The following is a 15,575-nucleotide window of genomic DNA, read 5'->3' on the forward strand; positions in this document are numbered from 1 at the left end:
GGAAGTCAGCAATCTGGGTTACATTGGTACTGGTTGAGGAAAACTGCATTGGCCTTGCACCAGCTTCGGAAGACTTCCCATAAAGACTGATAGACTCTGAGAGTGGATGTCGTCCTTGCTCTGGCAATCGCTCTGGCTGCCTCCTTCGAAAAGCCTCTAGCTCTTGAGAGTCTTTCGATAGTCTGAAGGCAGCCAGACGAAGAGCGTGGAGGTTGGGTGTACCTTCTTTACGTGAGGTTGACGCAGAAGGTCCACTCTAGGAGGAAGAGTCCTGGGAACGTCGACCAGCCATTGCAGTACCTCAGTGAACCATTCTCTCGCGGGCCAGAGGGGAGCAACCAACGTCAGCCGTGTCCCTTTGTGAGAGGCGAACTTCTGAAGTACCCTGTTGACAATCTTGAACGGCGGGAATGCATACAGGTTGAGATGGGACCAATCCAGCAGAAAGGCATCCACGCGAACTGCTGCTGGGTCTGGAATCGGAGAACAATACAAGAGGAGCCTCTTGGTCATCGAGGTAGCGAATAGATCTATGGTTGGCTGACCCCACAGGGCCCAAAGTCTGCTGCAAACATTCTTGTGAAGGGTCCACTCTGTGGGGAAGACCTGACCCTTCCGGCTGAGGCGATCTGCCATGACATTCATATCGCCCTGAATGAGCCTCGTTACCAGCGTGAGCTTTCGATCTTTTGACCAAATGAGGAGGTCCCTTGCGATCTCGAACAACTTCCTCGAATGAGTCCCTCCCTGCTTGGAGATGTAAGCCAAGGCTGTGGTGTAGTCGGAGTTCACCTCCACCACCTTGTTAAGCTGGAGGGACTTGAAGTTTATCAAGGCCAAATGAACTGCCAACAACTCCTTGCAATAGATGTGAAGTGTCCTTTGCTCCTGATTCCATGTTCCCGAGCATTCCTGTCCGTCCAGTGTCGCACCCCAGCCCGTGTCCGATGCGTCCGAGAAGAGACGGTGGTCGGAGGACTGAACAGCCAATGGTAGACCTTCCTTGAGAAGAATGCTGTTCTTCCACCACGTTAGAGTAGACCTCATCTCTTCGGAAACAGGAACTGAGCCCGTCTCTAGCGTCATGTCCTTTATCCAGTGAGCAGCTAGATGATACTGAAGGGGGCGGAGGTGGAGTCTCCCTAACTCGATGAACAGGGCCAGCGATGAAAGTGTCCCTGTTAGACTCATCCACTGCCTGACTAAGCATCGGTTCCTTCTCAGCATGCTCTGGATGCATTCTAGGGCTTGGAAGATCCTTGGGGCCGACGGACAAGTCCGAAAAGCTCGACTCTGAAGATCCATACCCAAGGAGACAATGGTCTGGGATGGAACGAGCTGAGACTCCTCAAAATTGACCAGGAGGCCCAGTTCCTTGGTCAGATCCATAGCCCATTTGAAAATCTCCAGACAGCGACGACTTGAGGGAGCTCTTAAAAGCCAGTCGTCTGACGGAGCCGGACACAAGATCATGATACTGCTGCACAGTCTGTAAACTGTCAATCATGGGCAAGCGAGGAAGTACAGTGACAACCCGAATCTGTCTAGACTGTCTGGGTCGTACAGACAACTCCTTAACGGGTTGCTGAGGTTGCCCACTGCGTCACAACAAGTCCCTTCTGTTGGTTGTTGAACGTCTTCCCCGTGACACATTGACTCCGTAAACAAAAAATCCTCTAACAAGGACTAAGCTTGGACTGCATGTCATGCAACACAGCTCAAGGTCTATGGGAGCAGGTGTGGTAACAGACGGGATTAGCGGCTGAAGTGTAACCATTACCTTCCCTGTAAGCATGTTATGCTTAAATAAAAGTCCATAAGAGGTTATGCAGCTAAAGGCTCCCTCCAAATGACAGAGTCCTCAAGGGAATATCAGAAGGAGGGAGAAAAGAACTTTCTCATCTACAGGGACCTTATCCTAGAAAAGCTAAGTTCTCTGAGTGAGGGTTCACTGGTGCAAAGCAGCAGACTAGAAGGCAACGTTATGAAACTGCTTGACAGTCTAGTGAGTTGGCAACAACCCAAGATGTGTTGAGAAGCATGCGGTAAGGTATGCAGAGCATGATGTATGCAGAGTATGCTGTATGCAGAGCATGCTGTATGTAGAGCATGTTGTATGCCGAGCATGCTGAATGCAGAGCATGCTGTATGCAGAGCATGTTGTATGCAGAGCATGCTGAATGCAGAGCATGCTGAATGCTGAGCATGTAGTAAGTAGAGCCTGCTGTAAGCAGAGCCTGCTGAAAGGAAAGCAGAGCGTGTGCATGGCGTTTAACATTTCTCAGAAATTCCATGACCAGTGCTAGAGTGCTTTATGCATGCTTGCATGGGGTTTAAACCATGGTATGCTGAACAGCAGAGTCAGAACGAGCTGGAACAACAACAGAGGTTTCCTCAACTTGAGGGAAAACCTGAGGTTCAGACTGCATAGGCTGAACAACAGACGGAGCAGAAGGCAGGTGCAAGGGTGAAGGAGGTTGACTCCTAGCAAGAGTTGCACCCAAGGATTGCACCAGCTGAGCGGAGGACGGAGGCGGAGTAGTCCGTTCCTGTTCCTGAGAGATGAGTGGAGCATGAGAAGGTTGAGGCTGTGCAGAACAAGGTAAAGTTCTAGCAAGCTGAGGCTCCTGAGGCGCAAGTGCATGGTGTAGATGAGCTTGCCTAGATGAGGGTTGAACTCGGTGCAGCGCTGGTTGAGCAGACAGACTCACGGAGGGGAGAGGTTGTTGTACCCCAACCGAGAGTTGCATCACTGGTGGAGCAGCAAGGGGAGGAGGAGGAAGAGTGTAACTCTCCTGATCCCAAAGCAAGGGTTGCCTTAAAGAAGGCTGAGGCTGAACAACACTGTGAACAGCAAACTCCGAAAGTGGTTCAACATCGTACGCCTGGCAGATGGTGCTGCGACCAGGCGGAGCAGGTGCAGGCTGGGCGAGCACAGGCGGAGCAGGTGCAGGCTGGGCGAGCACAGGTGCAGCGAGAACAGGTGGAGGGAGTGCAGGAGGTGCAACACTCTCAGCCCGACACTCACGCATCAAGTCCGAAAGCTGTGCTTGCATGGACTGTAGTAGAGTCCACAACATCATACGCCTGGCAGATGGTACTGTGATCAGGCGGAGCGAGTGTAGGAGGAGGGAGTGTAGGCGGAGGCGGAGGAGCAACACTCTCAGCCCGACACTCACTCATCAAGTTCGAAAGCTGTGCTTGCATGGACTGTAGTAGAGTCCACAACATCGTACGCCTGGCAGATGGTACTGTGATCAGGCAGAGCGAGTGTAGGAGGAGGGAGTGTAGGCGGAGGCGGAGGAGCAACACTCTCAGCCCGACACTCACTCATCAAGTCCGAAAGCTGTGCTTGCATGGACTGTAGTAGAGTTCACAACATCGTACGCCTGGCAGATGGCTGCGACCAGGCGGAGCAGGTGCAGGCTGGGCGAGCACAGGCGGAGCAGGTGCAGGCTGGGCGAGCACAGGTGCAGCGAGAACAGGTGGAGGGAGTGCAGGCGGTGCAACACTCTCAGCCCGACACTCACGCATCAAGACCGAAAGTTGTGACTGTATGGACTGCAGTAGAGTTAACTTGGGGTCGGCAGACACTAAGTTCTGCTGAGGTAAAGCCTTAACAGCAGAGATCTGTTGTGGCAGAACCTTACTCCTCTTAGTCGGAGTGTAATCAACTGATGACTGAGGAGAGTCAGAGCTAACCCAATGACTGCATTCGGGTTGTGAACTTTAACTTCGTACGTCTGGCATAGGTCTGGACTTAACGTTTAAGAAGTCTTGAGACCTGAGACCAGTGTTACTCTGCCTTTATTTTCTCCCCTAATCTCTTCTGCAGACGAGCAAAATAAGGGCTCAATCGTCTGCGGGTGGGAGTGACGGTCTCGGTAAGACACGCCCACAACCACCGAGAATACTTCTGTGCGCCGATCAAGGCCTGCTGAACCCTTATGCCCTTCGACATTGCTTCTCCCCTGGGCTTGGGAGCTTGCAAGAGGTCCCGGACTGGGAGGACGACTGGCGCGCACAAAAGTACCCTCACGCACTAATCACTTATCACTTTGATTTCTGTTTGCACTTATTTCACTGAACTCGAAACTTTAAGTGGTTTGTACCTGAAATACGCAATTCTATCCTTTCTCAAAGTTAGTAATTGCGAAAACAGAATTACAATGTAACAGAAAAATCTAATGAAAGATAAATCAGTGGTTGGAAAGAGACTAAACACTAGATCACTCTAGAAACGTTTAGTTTCTTCCCCTAAAGAGACTAGGGAGAAGAGCAAAAAAACGATAACGACGTTACTCGTACGCCTGGCAGGCTTGAATGAAACGTTTATCCTCTTTCTCCCTCCGTCTCTATCTCTCTCTCTCTCTCTCTCTCTTGACTTAGAACCTGAGAGAAGAGCCCAATCATATATATCGTTAAAACATATTATTGTTAAAGGAAAAAAACTGAAAAGTTCCTTTATTAGGATCAAAACCATTAAGTTAAGAAAGAATGAACAAAACGCTAGACACGGTTACTCTTACTGCAACGTGAAACCGTGAACATTCTTTCTCTATCGTAACGATAGAGTGCAAGTTGAACGTTCTGAACGTCAACAACTGCAGAGACAAAACAAAACGTTAGTTCAGCTTTGAAAACAGTACGAGACTGTCAAAGAAAATCTTTCAAACTCTGTGGCGGAAATAGCATAATATGTTAACAGGTAAAACCGAAATGACGGGCTCAAAGTTTATTAACTTCGGTAAAAGACCGCCTACTATAAGGAAGGTCGAATATAAACAAATATAAAAATTAATTTTAATGAGTTTATAATAAAAGGAAGTTAATCGAAGAGGCCTATAAGAGGCGGAGAGATATAAAATAAATCTATAACTTTTGTTAAGCAAAATTAAGAAAGAGAGTCTATACTCTCTTAGACACCAACACTTCCGTCTAAGGGAAGGGTCGGCCATTGAAAGGTGAACGAGAGTTCATACTCTCTCGTCACCAAAATTAATCAAATTAATTCCAAAAGCTAACTAAGCTAATATAGAAGTTTTCCAGTAAAGCGACAGCCGAAATCAAAGAGAAATACTTCACCAAAGTCGTGAAAATACTCCAAGAACATAAGCGTATCCCAGAACGTCTTGCCGGAAGCACGACAGAGGAATAATTGAGGAGGTGTCAACAAGAAGTACTTGAGTACCTGGCCACAGGTGGCGCTGGTAAATACACCCCCTTCTAGTATTGTGATAGCTGGCGTATCCCTCCATAGAATTCTGTCGGGCAACGGAGTTGACAGCTACATGATTATCGGGTAAGTTTAATATTGAAAATGAAGGTTTTGTTTACATCCGAGAGTGGTATCTGGCCGACAGTTGGCGCTGGTGGGCACACCCGCAACCTGCATAGCGATCGCTCGCGAGTTTTTTATGTATGTGTCTGTCAAGCCGCAGAGTTGCAGCTATTATATATTCACCGGCTAAGTTAAATATTTAGAATAGTAATTTACAAATCTATTTACCCATTCACCACCACAAAGGAAAAGGGACCGCCATAATGTTAACAGAGGGAAAATATGTAATATCCATACAGTTCATAACTAACTGTATACTGTATAAGTAACATGACTAATAGCTAATGCCATCACTTGCTTTCTTCTCAGTTATGGCCTCAGCGCTAAACATACTTGTTGAATTTTTGTTGGTTTCAATATTTAAAGAAAAAAAAATACATAATTTGTCAAAAGACCCTTATTTTCTGTGTACATGAGGTTCTAGAAAAAAAAAATGTATTGTAACCTACTTAAAATGACTAAACTATCACATTACATATTTTTCCAACATGCGATGAGCAATATACTGGAAATAGGGAGAGAGACAATAACAGAAGCTTCTGTACCTGTATTTTAACACTGCAAAAATTATGCTACTCTACCATAAAAAGGTGAGATGAATACGGATACGTTTCCAGCATTTACATCGCAATATTTATGATAATTTGTCATAATATTCTTAAATAGAGCATTAAAAGTCAATGAAAAAACCTATTACACCTTATGTTTGTTTATAACCAAATACTGTTGGAGTGAATCATCTCTGACTATAACCCTTACACTGTATTACATTACAGCACTATATGATGACATTTTCCATATAAAAGTTGTTATAGAGTATAATCATATTTCATAATGTACACTTTCACAATACAGAACAATTAACGTACACCTACTGCTGTAAAATCTATACCCTTAAATGCAATAAATTTTTTAATTTACACAATACACTACTGTAGTATCAAACAAATTTATAATACAGTAGATGGTTTTATTTGCCATTCAAGCAAAAAATTAGCTTAATGCTATGGGCTATATTGCCAGATAATGACTACAGAAAGTACCGTACAATACAAGAAACAGATAGACTGATGGATACACAATACATTTCTAGTACAGTAATATGCTTCACAAAAGTATGCATAGTACAGAGAAATAACTTTTGATTGTCAAGTTGAAGAAACAATAAAAATACTCTATTCACTTATAGTGGACTAAAACATCAATGACTCAAAAGCTCAAAATGGAATAATTATTGCAATATGTCTGCTTAATATTAGTCACATAGGCACCCAAGCAATTAATGCTTTACCGAGTGACTTCACACTACATAGGACCTCCTCTGGTGCTATTAGGCTTTGCCCTTAATTTCAAGAGAAGAATAAAAAACAGGATAAAAATCAATCAATGCTATTTAAAACAAGAGACACGAGAAAAATGAGAGAAGAATGAGAAACAAAGTGAGAGAAGAGTGAGAAACTAAATGAGAGCAATATGAAACATAACCGAGAGATAATTCAAGAAACATCTTTCTATTTTAAAAGTAAACAAGTTGGAAGAAGAAAAATGTTAAACTTGAAATATTCAAACCAAAGAAATCTTAAAAGGGGGACAAAATGCAAAAAATATATGGCTGAAGAACATACAGTATAGCAAAGTTAGCAAAAATCAAGAACACTAAAAATGTACAATTTAAATACAAATTTTTGGAAATGGAAGGTTGATATAGAGTAAATACTGTAAATCTTGAAAAATTAAATTTCAAAAGTAATTTTTATTTTTTCTGATTATAAAAACCCAAGTCCTTTATTAGGAGTATGCTTTTAGAGAAGCTGGACCAGCTGTTAAGATTCAACACTGTAGTTTAACAACCAGAGGGCGAGAGGGAAGCATCGCCCAACCATCGGTTAGCAAGACTATGCATTTGACCTTTAGGACAGAACCTTGAAGGGTGATTGAGGCAAGAAGTTTAACTTGAAAGACTCTAGTTTGTATAGCTAGGAAAAATAGAAATTACTGTACGTCTAAAATTTTTGATTTGTTCCTACGAAAATATAACATTGTCGTTTATTAGGAGACTCATCCTTCAGAGGGATGAAGTCCCTGTGAACCAGTCAGATCCTGGGAATTGCCAGAGCACCTGGTTCTCTACGGGAGTGTTACGGATAAATAGTACTCAGTCAAAAGAAAACATATTCTTCCATGGGATATAATGTCCAATTGTATTTGTAGCAATACATTCTATCCATACTTGCTTTCTTTCCTCACTGGGTTATTTTCCCTGTTGGGGCCCCTGGGCTTACAGCATCCTGCTTTTCCAACTAGGGTTGTAGCTTAGCAAGTAATAATAATAATAATAATAATAATAATAATAATACTTCCCCTTATCTGGGAAGATGGGTAAAATACTTCTTAATAAACCATGTCTGGAAAGAAAGGTTGTTCAGTTATGAAGTTTACCTACATCCGACGTTCGGTCCAGCTTATAACAACCACAACTGCTGAACCCCAAAGTAAGGGGGAAGAAAGAAGAATATAAGGACAGTCTTTCTACGTTTTCTTTTAGGCCTATGATGAAACCGCAATCTTAGACGAGATACTTTATTGTCCCATGGGGAGCTAAGCTGGCAACACACCCTGCTGACCACCCACCCACCACAGGACCAAGTTATGTAAGAACCTGTGCAACTACATCTGTAGGTAATGGAATATGAAGGTTGTCTTGTCATTTCCAGACTCCTGCCTTTAATACTTGAGCTACTGATAGTTTCTTAATGAATGGTAGGGTGGAACCAATGTTCCTGACTTTGTGACCCCTTTCAGAAAGCTATAATGACAGTGTTCATGGTTATCTTTTTCCTGGCCTTGCCAGTTCTAATTAAATCTTTGGTATATAGAGAGTCCTCAAAGGACAGAGAAGCAAGTCATCCAGAATCCATCAGTACGACACTGGTAGAGGAGAGGAGTTACGAAGGATTCTAACCAGGTATCGTGGACTACTAAGTTTAGAGTCTTTGCTAAAAACTCTGGAACAAAATTAAGGAGATTTCCTTTCATCTTTTGGAATAAATTTGGCAAACGAGATGACAGGAAACAGGTATATCCCCTGCAATGGTCTTGATTAGATTACAGGCAGGTTTGGAAGCAAACCTACCACATATTTGAAGATTTACCCAGAAACAACTTTATATCCTTGTACTTTTCAATTAATTTATCCAATTTTAACTGGATACAACAGAATATCTGCACACTTATCCATTTATTCTAGAAATAGAAAGCAAAAAATATTCAAACAGCCAAAATTTTAGAGGCTGCAAGAGTATGTGGGTACTGTTTATGTCTGTAGTCAAAAGCAAGTCTTTTTGACTGACAGATGACTGATAGATAGGTGGGGACTTCCCCCTCATCTAAACAAGTGGTTATAACTATGTTGTTCAAATCTAATGGCCTATACCAGCTTTGCTAAAGTCATACTCCCCTATCAAAGAACAATGGATTGTATTTACGAAGCAGAAAAACATTTACACACCTGCAATACTAAACGACTAGCATTAAACCCTAATTACATTATTAACTGTTAACAAATGAATCACAAAAAGAGATGTTAGAATACTATACCAATTTTAATATGACTAAAGATGCATTGACAAATAATTTAAGACTACATATAATTACAAGGGAATTCAATACTGCACATGGAACAAGTGAACACAAATTGAAAACATCTGACTAGTGAACCTGGTCCAATATTATCTATCCATTTTCTTGTTTTAGTATCTGCTCAGGATTCGATATGATCAACAAACAGTCATGGTGACACGGATAAAAGCAGAAAGGATTTGCGATTAATACGGAGAGACGAAAAAACTGACAATGCAGAAGGCACAATTTCTTTATGGAATTCATATCCACAAACTGTCAGTCTTTGTGGGTCTTAATCCCTACTTGGGAAACAGCTGTGGTATCTATCAAAATTATATCCAGAATATGAAGTATAGGTTTGCTTTTACGAGAAACTACTACTGTATTGTTGAAACCAAGAACAAACATTGTACAGGGTTGAATATTGTGACACTTTATTGAATAAAGCAAGTTCAATTGCATTCCTGAAACAAAAATATCCTGCAAAAGGTTTATTGTTTACATTGGTAAAAAAAAAGAGAAATATGATATTTTAATTATAAAATAAATTTTTGAATATACTTACCCGGTGAATATATAGCTGCAACTCTGTTGCTCAACAGACAAACTCTACGGAAAAAACTCGCCAGCGATCGCTACACAGGTTGCGGGTGTGCCCAACAGCGCCATCTGTCGACCAGATACCCAGCTCTTATGTAAACAAAGACTCAATTTTCTCCTCGTCCCACTGCGTCTCTATTGGGGAGGAAGGGAGGGTCATTTAATTTATATATTCACCGGGTAAGTATATTCAAAAATTTATTTTATAATTAAAATATCATTTTTAAATATTTAACTTAGCCGGTGAATATATAGCTGATTCACACCCAGGATGGTGGGTAGAGACCAGTAATATATGTTTACATTTTATGAGCTAAGAGTTTTTTATTTCATTTAGAAGTTATCAAAATAACAAAAACAAAATAAATAGGTACCTGGTAAGGAAGTCGACTTGAACAATTACTCTGCCTTTTAAGTACGTCTTCCTTACGGAGCCTCGCGATCCTCTTAGGATGCTGATCGACCCCTAGGAGCTGAAGTATCAAGGGTTGCAACCCATACAACAGGACCTCATCAAACCCCTAATCTAGGCGCTCTCAAGAAATGACTTTGACCACCCGCCAAATCAACCAGGATGCGAAAGGCTTCTTAGCCTTCCGGACAACCCATAAAAACAACATTAAAAACATTTAAAGAGAAAGATTAAAAGGGTATGAAATTAGGGAATTGTAGTGGTTGAGCCCTCACCCACTACTGCACTCGCTGCTACGAATGGTCCCAGTGTGTAGCAGTCCTCGTAAAGAGACTGGACATCCTTTAGATAAAAAGACGCGAACACTGACTTGCTTCTCCAATAGGTTGCGTCCATTATACTTCGCAGAGATCTATTTTGCTTAAAGGCCACGGAAGTTGCAACAGCTCTAACTTCGTGCGTCTTCACCTTAAGCAAAGCTTGGTCTTCCTCACTCAGATGTGAATGAGCTTCTCGTATTAACAGTCTGATAAAGTAGGATAAAGCATTCTTTGACATAGGCAAAGATGGTTTCTTAACTGAACACCATAAAGCTTCAGATTGGCCTCGTAAAGGTTTAGTGCGCTTTAAATAGAACTTAAGAGCTCTCACAGGGCATAAGACTCTTTCTAGTTCATTGCCTACAATCTCCGATAAGCTGGGAATATCGAACGATTTAGGCCAAGGTCGAGAAGGCAGCTCATTTTTGGCTAGAAAACCAAGTTGTAGCGAACATGTGGCTTTTTCTGATGAAAATCCGATGTTCTTGCTGAAGGCATGAAGCTCACTGACTCTTTTAGCTGAGGCTAAGCATACTAGGAAAAGTGTCTTTAGAGTGAGATCTTTCAAGGAGGCTGATTGTAGCGGCTCAAACCTGTCTGACATGAGGAATCTTAGTACCACGTCTAAATTCCAACCAGGTGTAACCAAACGACGCTCCTTAGTGGTCTCAAAAGACTTAAGGAGGTCTTGAAGATCTTCATTGTTGGAAAGATCTAAGCCTCTATGCCGTAAGACCGATGCCAACATGCTTCTGTAGCCCTTGATAGTGGGAGCTGAAAGGGATCGTCCTTTTCTCAGTTATAAGAGAAAGTCAGCTATTTGAGCTACAGAGGTACTGGTCGAGGATACAGAAACTGACTTGCACCAGTCTCGGAAGACTTCCCACTTCGATTGGTAGAGTCTAATGGTGGATGCTCTCCTTGCTCTAGCAATCGCACTGGCTGCCTCCTTCGAAAAGCCTCTAGCTCTCGAGAGTCTTTCGATAGTCTGAAGGCAGTTAGACGAAGAGCGAGGAGGCTTTGGTGTACCTTCTTTACGTGTGGCTGACGTAGAAGGTCCACCCTTAGAGGAAGACTTCTGGGAACGTCTACTAGCCATCGAAGTACCTCGGTGAACCATTCTCTCGCGGGCCAGAGGGGAGCAACTAGCGTCAACCTTGTCCCTTCGTGAGAGGCGAACTTCTGCAGTACCTTGTTGACAATCTTGAATGGTGGGAATGCGTAGAGATCTAGATGTGACCAATCTAGGAGAAAGGCATCTATATGTATTGCTGCTGGGTCCGGGACTGGGGAGCAATAGATTGGAAGCCTCTTGGTCAGCGAGGTTGCAAAGAGATCTATGGTTGGCTGGCCCCAAGTGGCCCAAAGTCTCTTGCACACATCCTTGTGGAGGGTCCATTCTGTTGGAATTACTTGCCCTTTCCGACTGAGACAATCTGCTATGACATTCAAGTTGCCTTGGATGAACCTCGTTACTAGTGAGATGTCTTGATCTTTTGACTAGATGAGGAGGTCCCTTGCGATCTCGTACAGTGTCAGTGAGTGGGTCCCTCCTTGCTTGGAGATGTACGCCAAGGCAGTGGTGTTGTCTGAGTTCACTTCCACCACTTTGCCTCGAAGGAGAGACTTGAAGCTTTTCAAGGCCAGATGTACTGCCAACAGCTCCTTGCAGTTGATATGCATGTTCCTCTGACTCGAGTTCCACAGTCCTGAGCATTCCCGACCGTCTAATGTCGCGCCCCAGCCCACGTCCGATGCGTCCGAGAAGAGAACGTGGTTGGGAGTCTGAACAGCCAGGGGACGACCCTCTCTCAAGTTGATATTGTCCTTCCACCAAGTCAGACAAGACTTCATCTTTTCGGAAATCGGGATCGAGACCGCTTCTAGCGTCTTGTCCTTTTTCCAGTGAAAAGCTAGATGGTATTGAAGCGGACGGAGGTGTAGTCTTCCTAATGACACAAATTGTTCCAGGGATGATAGCGTCCCTACCAGACTCATCCACAGCCTGACTGAGCAGCGTTCCTTCTCCAGCATGTTCTGGATGAATAACAGGGCTTGACTTATTCTGGGGGCCGACGGAAAAGCCCGAAAAGCTTGACTGTGAATCTCCATCCCTAAATACACAATAGTTTGGGATGGGACCAGTTGCGACTTTTCCAAATTGACTAGGAGTCCCAATTCCTTGGTCAGATCTAGAGTCCACTTGAGATCCTTCAGACAGCGACGACTGGAAGAGGCTCTGAGAAGCCAGTCGTCCAGATAAAGGGAGGCTCGGATGTCCGATAAATGGAGGAATTTGGCTACATTCCTCATCAGCCTCGTAAACACGAGAGGAGCTGTGCTTAGGCCAAAGCACAGGGCCCGAAACTGGTAGACCACCTTTTCGAAAACGAATCTCAGAAAAGGTTGGGAGTCTGAGTGGATGGGGACGTGGAAGTAGGCGTCCCTTAGGTCTAGGGAGACCATCCAGTCTTCCCTTCTGACCGCTGCTAAGACTGACTTTGTGGTCTCCAAGGAGAACTTCGTCTTTGTGACAAAGACATTCAGAGCACTGACGTCTAGCACCGGCCTCCACCCTCCTGTCTTCTTTGAAACCAAGAAGAGGCGGTTGTAGAATCCCGGTGATTGAAGGTCCGAGACTTTGACCACCGCTCCCTTCTTTAGCAAAAGAGACACTTCCAGTTTTAGGGCTTGTCTCTTTTCTTCCTCTCTGTACCTGGGAGAGAGATCGATGGGAGACGTCGCTAGAGGGGGTTTTCGTACAAACGGGATCTTGTACCCCTCTCTGAGCAACTTCACAGATTGTGCATCTGCGCCTCTCTTCTTCCAGGCTTGCCAGAAGTTCTTGAGTCTGGCTCCCACTGCTGTCTGAAGTTGCGGGCAGTCAGACTCTGCCCTTAGAGGACTTGGATCCTTTCCTCTTCCCTCGCTTCCCTTCGGCCCGAGCACCTCCTCTGCTGGAGGCTCTGCCACGAAAGGGCGGAATAAAGCGAGACGCTGGAGTGTCCATCCTCGGTCTAGCTGATAATGTAGGCAAAGGGGGAGCTTTGCGAGCTGAGGACGCAACAAGATCGTGAGTGTCCTTCTGCACTAACGAAGCGGCTATTTCCTTTATCAGGACTTCTGGAAAAAGGCACTTGGAAAGAGGAGCAAAGAGAAGCTCAGATCTCTGGCACGGTGTAACTCCAGCAGAAAGGAATGAGCAGAGAGATTCTCGCTTTTTTAGGACTCCGGACACAAATGAGGCAGCAAGCTCATTGGACCCATCACGGACGGCCTTGTCCAGTGAGCAGCTAGATGATACTGAAGGGGGCGGAGGTGGAGTCTCCCTAACTCGATGAACAGGGCCAGCGATGAAAGTGTCCCTGTTAGACTCATCCACTGCCTGACTGAGCATCGGTTCCTTCTCAGCATGCTCTGGATGCACTCTAGGGCTTGGTTGATCCTTGGGGCCGACGGAAAAGCCCGAAAAGCTCGACTCTGAATCTCCATACCCAGGTAAACAATGGTCTGGGATGGGACGAGCTGGGACTTCTCTAAATTGACCAGGAGGCCCAGTTCCTTGGTCAGATCCATAGTCCATCTGAGATTCTCCAGACAGCGACGACTTGTGGGAGCTCTTAAAAGCCAGTCGTCTAAATAGAGGGAGGCTCTGATGTCTGCCAAGTGAAGGAATTTCGCAATATTCCTCATCAGTCTCGTAAACACAAAAGGTGCCGTGCTTAGGCCAAAGCACAGGGCTTGGAACTGGTACACAACCTTTCCAAAGACGAATCTTAGGAAAGGTTGGGAGTCTGGATGGATGGGGACGTGAAAGTATGCGTCTTTCAGGTCTAACGAGACCATCCAGTCCTCCTGCCTGACCGCTGCTAGGACCGACTTCGTTGTCTCCATCGTGAACGTCTGCTTGGTGACATAAGCATTGAGAGCACTGACGTCCAGCACCGGTCTCCAACCTCCTGTCTTCTTGGCTACCAGGAAGAGACGGTTGTAAAAGCCCGGGGATTGATGATCCCGGACTATGACCACTGCTTCCTTTTGTAGCAAGAGCGACACCTCTTGTTGCAACGCTAGCCTCTTGTCCTTCTCCTTGTAGTTGGGAGAGAGGTTGATGGGAGATGTAGCTAGAGGGGGATTGAGGCAGAACGGAATTCTGTATCCCTCCCTTAGCCACTTCACAGACAGAGCGTCTGCAACTCTGCTCTCCCAAGCTTGCCAGAAGGTCTTGAGTCTGGCTCCTACTGCTGTCTGGAGAGGAAGGCAGTCAAAACTTGCCTTTTGCGGACTTGGAACCCTTCTTGGACTTGCCACGGTGACTGTCTGCACGGGTACCTCCTCTGCTGGAGGTTCTGCCACGAAAGGGCGGGATGAACCTAGAAGCAGGTGTATCAACTGCTATAGGGCGGAAGGGTCTAGGCACGGAAGGTAAGGTTTTAGCCTTACATGCAGAAGAAGCCATGAGGTCATGAGTATCCTTCTGGATAAGAGAGGCAGCCATCCCCTTAATCAACTCCTCCGGAAACAGACACTTGGAGAGAGGAGCAAACAGCAACTCTGACTTCTGGCAAGGAGTGATACCAGCAGATAAGAAGGAGCACAGATGTTCTCTCTTCTTGAGGACTCCTGATACATATGAAGCCGCAAGTTCACCAGACCCATCCCGAATTGCCTTGTCCATGCTAGACATGATCAGCATGGCCGAGTCCTTATCTGAAGGGGAAGTCTTCCTGCTTAAGGCTCCCAAACACCAATCGAGGAAGTTGAATATCTCGAAGGCACGAAAGACTCCCTTCAACATATGATCAAGATCGGAAAAGGACCAGCAGATCTTCGAACGTCTCAAAGCCAACCTGCGGGGAGAGTCAACCAGACTTGAGAAGTCGGCCTGGGCAGAGGCAGGAACCCCCAAGCCAGGTTCCTCTCCCGTGGCATACCAGACGCTCGACTTAGAAGCCAGCTTGGGAGGAGGAAACACAAAAGAGGTCCTTCCCAGTTGCTTCTTGGAATGCAACCAGTCCCCCATAACCCTCAAAGCTCTCCTTGATGATCTGGCGAGAACAAGCTTGGTGAAGGCAGGCGCAGCAGACTGCATGCCCAGAGCAAACTCGGAGGGAGGAGAACGAGGGGTTGCAGACACAAAGTGTTCAGGATACAAATCCCTGAACAAAGCAAGGACTTGGCGAAAGTCTAAGGAGGGTGGCGAAGACTTGTGTCCTTCAACATCAGAGTGAGGATCATCCAGATGAGCAGCTTCATCCTCCGATACATCATCATCCGAAAG

Source organism: Palaemon carinicauda, chromosome 14 (assembly GCF_036898095.1).
Source record: "Palaemon carinicauda isolate YSFRI2023 chromosome 14, ASM3689809v2, whole genome shotgun sequence".
NCBI classification, from domain to species: domain Eukaryota; kingdom Metazoa; phylum Arthropoda; class Malacostraca; order Decapoda; family Palaemonidae; genus Palaemon; species Palaemon carinicauda.